The following is an 8,643-nucleotide window of genomic DNA, read 5'->3' as shown; positions in this document are numbered from 1 at the left end:
CCCCGGTGTTTTCAGTCAGGCAGGTAGTTCGTCCAGCCAGCCGACACGACCAAGCGACACAACGGTTAGAACCTTGCTCCCTCAGAATGGAGCTACTGCTCCGGCATTACAGATAGGGAACCCAGCCGCGCCCGTCACCACGATTGGTCCAACAGCAGGACTCTAGATCGGAGCAGGAGAGTGCATTGGGCACGCGAGTACGAGTTTTTATCAAAGGCCGGCGGTGCCCAGGATGAATATGCCAGAGCCAGAATGGCCGTATGCTGGTCATTTTCCACCGCCTCCCAACGAGGGGTAGGCAGAGGTCCGACCGAGGCAGCTAGTGGTTGCGAAGCAGGCCAATCAGGTACTTGTTAACCAGGAGGATTTGATTCGATTGATCCAAGAGAAAATTAATCCCTTGTTTCGGCCTATTACCCACTCGATGTATAGAAAGCCTTATCCAGAGCATTATGATCAGTTGGATCTTGGGTATACTTAAAAAATTTCACAGTTTGCTAAGTTCTCAGGGGAAAACAATACGTCTACTGTCGAGTACATAGCGAGGTTTGTTGGGCAGTGTGAAAGTTTAGGGGCTAACAAAGTCATGAAACTTAGGCTGTTCTCAAATTTCCTAACTAGTTCAGCGTTTACTTGGTACATTAACCTACCAGCTGACTTGATTCAAACTTGGTGTGAGATGGAGAACCAGTTTCATGCTCAGTTTTATCGGATTGACCCCTTCGTCTCCATAGCGGATCTAGCATGCATATGCCAACTGCCTGATGAGTCAGTCGTTAAGTTTGTTAATAGGTTCAAGTCGGTGCGATACAAGTGCCCGATTGTTTTGCAGGAGCCAAAATATGCTAAGATGGCTCTAGGCGGGCTTTCCTTTGAGTTGCAAAAGCGTTTTGCCGGTCAATTACCAGACCTCGGCTAGCTGGTGGCCCAGGCAACCAGCTATGAGTTGTTCCTCAAGGAGGAGGAAGGCAGAAAGGCCTTGTCCTCAGGGACTTACTATAAGCAACCAGCTTTGGCGATCATGGGGGCCGCTACTTGCAGTTCAGTTAATTTTTTGAATTTTGAGGTCGACAAGTAATGTGAGGTTAGCATCACCGAGATCGTCTCAGGGAAGCCCTACGTGTGCAAGGCTCTGTCTCCCGAGCTCGTGAATGAAATATAACCATGTATGCACATGCAAGCACAACCAAATGAGTCCTATATGCAATGCAGTCCATTTTATTAATTAGGCACCTAACATCACAACTAAGGCAGGTAAAAGTGCTACTACAATCCCCAATACATGTATCCCTGGTGCAGGCTTCTAATCCCTTCCCGCAATAAACCCATTGAGTTGTCGGAGAGGACCAGTCAGCTCTCGCATCAATCACCAAGGTCAACCCGACCAGCCCTTTGGGATTAGTTTGTGTAGTCACCCATCACCATTCCGGTATAACATTTTCTTTCTCTGGCATTCAGCCACAAAATCACCTTTTTGGTGTAACACAATTGTATTCCTTTTTGTCTTTTCTATAGGTACTCCCATAGACATCCAACACCTTAACCCCTGTTGACAAGGGTTTGTAGCACTGGTGATGATACTCTAGCCCTATGCATTCTATATGGCATAGTATGAGTCAGGTGGTGTCAACCGCATCCCAATCTATGGGCTACCACAGGTCTCATTTCCAAGCTAGCTACGACATCTAATCTAGCAGTTTCACATACAATCATCATTATCCATTCCCAATATTCATCAGATGAGAATTCAACATTTAGATAGATCATAAAACAATTAAAGTAATTGAACACAGTAAATAATGTTGTTGTAATTGTCATGACTCATTAGTCATGTTACATTTACACACACGGTGTAATTCCAATCACCTTGTACTAGTCCCGCTTGCTCTGCAGTCAGCTCGGTCTCAGCCGGTATTTGACACTGTACCTCGAGCTTGGGGTTAAAGCCTAAGTTAACCGGATCATTAAAGTATGTTAAACAAAGTTTAAAAGTATGTTAATGTCCTAGGGTTGGTCTAGGTTTAGTTGGACTTAGCTTCGAACACATGAGTATCATTTACAATTCTCTAGGTCTTGCACTGGGCTTTCGGGTCAAACTCCCGGTGCATCATCCAGAGATGCAGAGTTCATCTTTTATGTATTTTTACAGCAAGGTTTGCCTATGCATGGCTCTTTCAATCCCATAAAATAGTACTAAGGTTCCCAGCCTATGTTGGGCTAGTCTGTATGTGGGTTCCTGGCTCTGGGGCCCACTTGAGCATCCAAGGTGTGGATGACAGCAAGGACTAATGGGGTAAGGTTTCTAGGTTATTTTCATTCTCTCCAAATTGTTCTAGGCCTGTTGGTGAAGGTCCAAAAGGCTGGAAATAGATTTGGGCTCCAAATTGGCCAGTGCCTGTTAAACACTAATTTTGGCTCCAAAACTTGGATTTGGCTGCTGGTTTGGCCAAGATCTCAATCATGGATGTCCTTAGGGGGAAAATTAAGCTAAATGGACTGGGTTTAAGGGATCCAAGGTCTGGTTATCAATTTGGGAGCTAGGTTGGGTTCTGACATCACAGAGAATGGTCTGTCATGGCTATGCCCAGGCTTTGGATTCGAATTTGACTGCATGCAAGGCATGGATCACTTATGTTTACCTACAACAGGCTTGGTCTTAAGCTCAGACATGAAGGAACTCGTATTTATGCAAGGATCCAGGCCTATACTGCGTGATCTGGGTGTAACTCTATAGTTCAGCTCATCTCAAAGACTGACTTCTATTTCCTACACAATAACAGCTTGCAATCTTAGTTTAATGGCTAGATCATGCATGCAATGTTCATGCATGAAGGGTCCAGAGTTCCTCTAAGCACCTTTGTGTTGTTCTTAGCACTACTGGTTAGATACTTCACTCATAGACACGAGGATCAGGTGCAACATCAAATGGACAGCAGTATTGTGAGCTAGATCATATTACCTTCAAGCTACGAAGGTGTTCAATGCAAGCTCAGATCCAATCCCTTACTCCTTCTTCCTTCCTTTCTTCTCTTTCCTTCTCTTCTTCTTCCTTTTCCTTCTCTTTGTTTCCTTCTCTTTACTGTAGGAATAGTAGAAACAAAATAGAGAATGCTGGGCCCTCCTATTTATAGTCCCTATGGTCTTAAGGCTTGTTTGGCTGTGCTGTCCCTCTTTCAAAAATGTATTTTTAAGTGCATTCTGGCCCATGTCAGCTGCGTAGGTGGGGTCCACTAGGTTCCAGAGGTGGGTAATGGTTTCTAAAATTCCCATCTACCTCTAGGGGGTGTCCACATGCTGTATGCACTGTTCCCATTTGTTTGGAATCAAATATATGAGTTGTAGTCACTCTGGGCATTTCACTGGGCGTTTGGGTCAATCGCCCAGTGCATCGCCTAGAGAATGGACCTCTGTTGTATTTTCTTTGGCCTTGCATAAGGGTTGAGGCTTCCACTTGGGCACTTCACCAATACCATTCCCAAGAAAAAATAAACATCTGAATGGGCATGACCCCCATGTATTTGTCAAAGAGAGATTACCTGGAGTTGGAGCTGTACATCAGGTTGTGGGCTGAGCAGCTGCATGGGTCTGCAACCCATCTCGTCATAAGTATGATGGATGACATCTTTGGGGGTTCTCCACTGAATTCAACCACAGGAGTGACACACCACATTGTGCTTGGGTGATTGGTCTCAGGCTCATATCCTTCAAGCAAAGTTCTAGTCAGTCTGGGGCAGGTTTAACACAAGATCTTCTTATGGGAAATTCTTCAACTGCTATGGTCATAGGAAAAGGCACAGTGGTTCTGAATTTCACATTCGAAAAGAAGCTTACTTTGAATGATGTACTTCATGTTCCTGATATTAGGAAGAATCTAATCTCTGTAAGCTTGCTTGACAAACATGGATTTAATATCCTGTTTGAGTCAGGCAACATCATAGTGTCCAAAAGGGGAATTTATGTTGGGAAAGAATATGCATGGAATGGTATGTATAAGTTTAATATGATTAATGGAAATCCATCTTCTGCTTATATTGTTTCTACTTTTGATACTTGGCATTCTAGACTTGGGCATGTTAATTATAAGTGCATGAGAAATATGGTTAAATTAGATTTAATATTGGAATGCACTTCTTCTAGTCAAGAAAAATGTTCTATATGCATCAAGTCTAACATTGCTAAAAAATCTTTTAAGAAAGTTGAAAAGAATACACAACTCTTAGAATTGGTACATTCTGACTTGTGTGAGTTAGAAGGTATTTTAACTAGAGGTGGTAAAAGATATTTCATCACTTTTTATTGAGATGTGTTACCCGATCTTATAAGGGTATTTTTGGTATTTTCTGTTGTTATTTCCCTATAGCTAATATGGTCGGCTATATGGGGCTATTTATGTAATTATATTATTTTATACAAGTTATAAATATGAGGGATGAATAATCACATCGATTATTCTAGCCATTCTCTCAATTCTAGTTTTGTTAACATGGCATCAGAGCCAAATAACCTCTGATCGAGTTTTTCAAAACCCACCACCCTCCCCTCATTCGAATTTCCTCCCTCTCTCTCAAGCTTCTCTCCTCTTCTTCTTTTGGTTCTTTTTCTCACATCAGGGCAGCACTAAGGGGGTGATCACAATGTTCTAGCTGTTGCCCTAACTACCTCCAAGTATGCCACCATTTTTTTAGATCAATGGGAGCTGCAGGACTGTCTACAATTTGAAGATTTTGCCTTCTTTCTGAAGATCAGGCCTCTACAAGTGGTTCGGCTGCTTCTTCCCTCAGAGAATCTTCTTCTGATAGTCCTCTCAGCCTCCATTCTCTTCATCAGCCTATTTGAAGACTCCTCCCCTTTATCGATCTCTCTTCTCAGGGTTTTTTTCAAAACCCTGACACTAATCGATATTAGGGTTGGGCTGCTGGTTGTTGCATTCCTCTACTGTTGATCGATCTGCCTTGCAAGTTGCTTCTAATGTTTCTTCTTCAACCACTACTGATGGTGGTACTATTGCCCATAAAGGCTCAGTTAAGTGTGAGCACTGCCACAAGCTCTATCATACTAAAGCTCAATGCTGGAAGCTCAATGGGGAGCCTGCTGATTTTGAAGAAAAGAAAGGCCGTGGGAAGTCCAAACCCAAGGCTCATATTGCTAACTCTGCTACTGCTGCCGCTGCTGCCTCTTCATCTGACATTGGGCTTACTCAGGATGAGCTCCTAGCTTTCCGTCACATGCTTTAGGCCTCTTCCGCTGCTCCTACTATGCCACCTGCACCTGTTGCCAATCCTGGTTCTCATTTTGCCTCAGGTATTCCAGTTAATAGTCTGTGTGCATCAGCTGTATCCAATCCTTGGATTATTGATTCTGGTGCTACTGACCATATGACTGGCTCTTCCAATGTGTTTCATCTTTATTCTTCATCTTCTGGCAAAGACAGTGTTCGAGTAGCTAATGGTTCCCTTTCTCCTATTAATGGGAAGGGTTCCATACGCTGCTCTCCTACCCTTTCCTTAAAATATGTTTTGCATGTTCCTTCATTTTCTACCAACCTTATCTCTATTAGTAGTCTTACTAGAGATCTGAATTGCAAACTGACATTTTTCCCTTCTCATTGTGTTATACAGGATCTGGAGATGGGGCACACGATTGGGGCTGGTAAGATGTAAGGTGGTCTCTACGTCCTTGACACGGGTCAGCCTTCTCCTCTGCATTCGGCTTCCTCTACAGCTCATCATTTACAGTCCACCTCGTCACTTGACCTTCATCTCTGGCACTGTCGGCTTGGTCACCCATCCATTAGTACCTTAGCTTTTTTGTTTCTAAACTTACTAATAAATTGTAATAGGAATGAGTTTTTATGTGAGGCTTGTGTCTTGGCCAAACAGATTCGTTCCAATTATTCTTCATTAAATAAAAGAAGTGAGTTTCCATTTGCTTTGGTTCATTATGATGTGTGGGGCCCTGTCCATTGTAATTCCATTCCTGGTCATAGATGGTTTGTCCCCTTTATAGATTGTTATACTCGTACCATTTGGGTTTACCTGATGAGCCTTAAAAGTGAGGTCTTTCGCTATTTTCAGTTGTTTCATCGTATGGTTTAGACCCAATTCAATGCCACATTGTGCATTTTACATAGTGATAATGGCAGAGAATACATGGAGGGTCAGTTCCAACATTATTTGGCTGCCCATGGTATTATCCATAAGACCAGCTGTGTTGACACACTTGCCCAGAATGGGGTTGCTGAGAGTAAAAATCGACATCTCCTTGAGGTAGCCCAGGCCATTATGTTTGCATGGCAGGTCCCTTTCCAGTACTGGAGTGATGCCATTCTTACCGCTGCTTACCTCATCAATCGTGTGCCTACCCGTGTTCTTGATGGTCGTTCCCCCATTGCTCTCCTTTAGGGTTCGTCATCCTTTGTGGTTCCCCCCAAAGTTTTTGGTTGTGTCTGCTATGTCCGCAATCATCATCCTCATGGGAAATTTGATCCACGGAGTAGTCGGTGTATTTTTCTGGGCTATTCTACGACCCAGAAAGGATACAAGTGTTACCATCCTCTTACTCGCCGTACATTTGTCTCATGGATAATGTCTTCCATGAATCCTTGCCATACTATCCTTAGACACCTCTTCAGGGGGAGCAGGATCAGTTTTTTGAAGACGTGTCTACTATTCTTCCGGCTCCTATTTAGGGGGAGCCCTCTGTAACTTCAACCCCTACAGTGGTTCCTCATTAGGGGGCATAGACCAGTCAGTCAAATCCCTGGTGATAAAGTATATACCCGGGAGCGCACAGGACAAGTTGAGAGTGCCACCACCACTATACCACCTCTACAATCGTCTACACCTGATCCAGATTCAGACCCTGCTACATCACCTGGTAAGGATCCTTCTCTTGATTTACCTATCGCTGTCCGTAAAGGCGTTAGGTCATGTACCCAACACCCCATCTCTAATGTTGTCTCCTATGATGCTTTATCTCCTTCCTATCGTGCGTTTATTTTTTTCTCTTTCCTCTGTTTCTATTCCTCAGAATTGGCAGGAGGCGATTGCAGATCCAAAGTGGAAAGCAATCATGATGGAAGAAATGATGGCCTTACTTAAAAATGAGACATGGGAGCTAGTTGTTCTTCCTTTGGGTAAGAGACCAGTCGGGTGCAAATGGGTATTTGTTGTAAAGCAGAAGCCAGATGGAACAGTGGATGATATAAAGCCAGGCTTGTGGCCAAAGGCTTCACTCAGACTTGTGGGATCGACTACCAGAAAACATTTGCCCCTGTTGCGAAGTTGAACACTGTTAGGGTTTTACTGTCTTGTGTTGTCAATCTTGGTTGGGATCTACAACAATTGGATGTAAAAAATGCATTCCTACATGGAGAGGTAGAAGAGGAGGTTTATATGGAAGTTCCTCCAGGTTTTTCCTCTGACAAGAATCATGGAAAAGTTTATAGACTAAAGTGGGCACTATTTGGATTAAAGCAATCACCCAGGCATGGTTTGGTAGGTTTCATAAAGCTATGGTCTCCTATGGATACAAACAGAGTAATGCTGATCACACTCTATTCATCAAGCGAAAGGGAGAAAAGGTCACTCTTCTTATAGTTTATGTTGATGACATAGTTGTGACTGGTAATGATGCAGATGAAGTTTCTCACTTGAAGGCTTTCTTGGGACAGAAATTTGACATAAAAGATCTAGGACAGCTAAGATATTTTCTTGGGATTGAAGTTGCATGTTCTCCAAAAGGCATCTTTCTCTCCCAAAGAAAGTATGTTCTAGATTTACTATTAGAAACTGGTTTGCTTGGCTGTCATCCTTGTGACACTCCTTTGGAAGCTAATACTCGTCTACAAGAGAAGGATGGTGAACTTGTTGATAAGGGTAGATATCAACAATTGGTGGAAAAATTGATTTATCTCTCCCACACCAGACCAGATATTGCCGTTGCTGTGAGCCTAATAACTCAGTTCATGCATGATCCCTATTCCACTCATATGGCTGCTGTTCTCCGTATTCTCCTTACTTGAAATTAACTCCAGGAAAAGGGATCCTTTTATCTCCTCATGACCATCTTCGCATTGAGGCTTATATAGATGCTGATTGGGGTGCTAATCCAAACAGGAAATCAACCTCCGGCTATTGTACCTTTATTGGAGGAAACCTAGTAACATGGCGGAGTAAAAAATAAAATGTTGTAGCAAGATCAAGTACTGAAGCTGAATTCCGTGCCATAGCCCAGGGCATATGTGAGTTATTATAGCTTCAAAGTTTACTCCTAGATATCTGTGGTTCTGTTCATCTTCCAATGATGTTGTACTGCGACAACAAAGCTGTGATTAGCATTACCCACAATCCAGTACAGCATGACTGTACTAAGCATGTGGAGATTGACAGACACTTCATCAAGGAGAAGTTAGAGAGTGGGCAGATTTGTATCCCTTTTGTGAAGTCTGGAGATCAACTAGCTGATGTCTTCACCAAAAGGTTGAGTGGAAAGTTGTTTTATCCTAGTCTAGTCAAGTTGGGCATGTGTGATATCTATGCCCCAACTTGAGGGGGAGTGTTGAGATGTGTTACCCGATCTTATAAGGATATTTTTGATATTTTTTCTGTTGTTATTTCCCTATAGCCAATATGGTCGGCTATA

Source organism: Telopea speciosissima, chromosome 6 (assembly GCF_018873765.1).
Source record: "Telopea speciosissima isolate NSW1024214 ecotype Mountain lineage chromosome 6, Tspe_v1, whole genome shotgun sequence".
In the NCBI taxonomy this organism is placed as follows: Eukaryota; Viridiplantae; Streptophyta; class Magnoliopsida; order Proteales; family Proteaceae; genus Telopea; species Telopea speciosissima.
Note: the sequence above shows the minus strand (reverse complement) of the source record.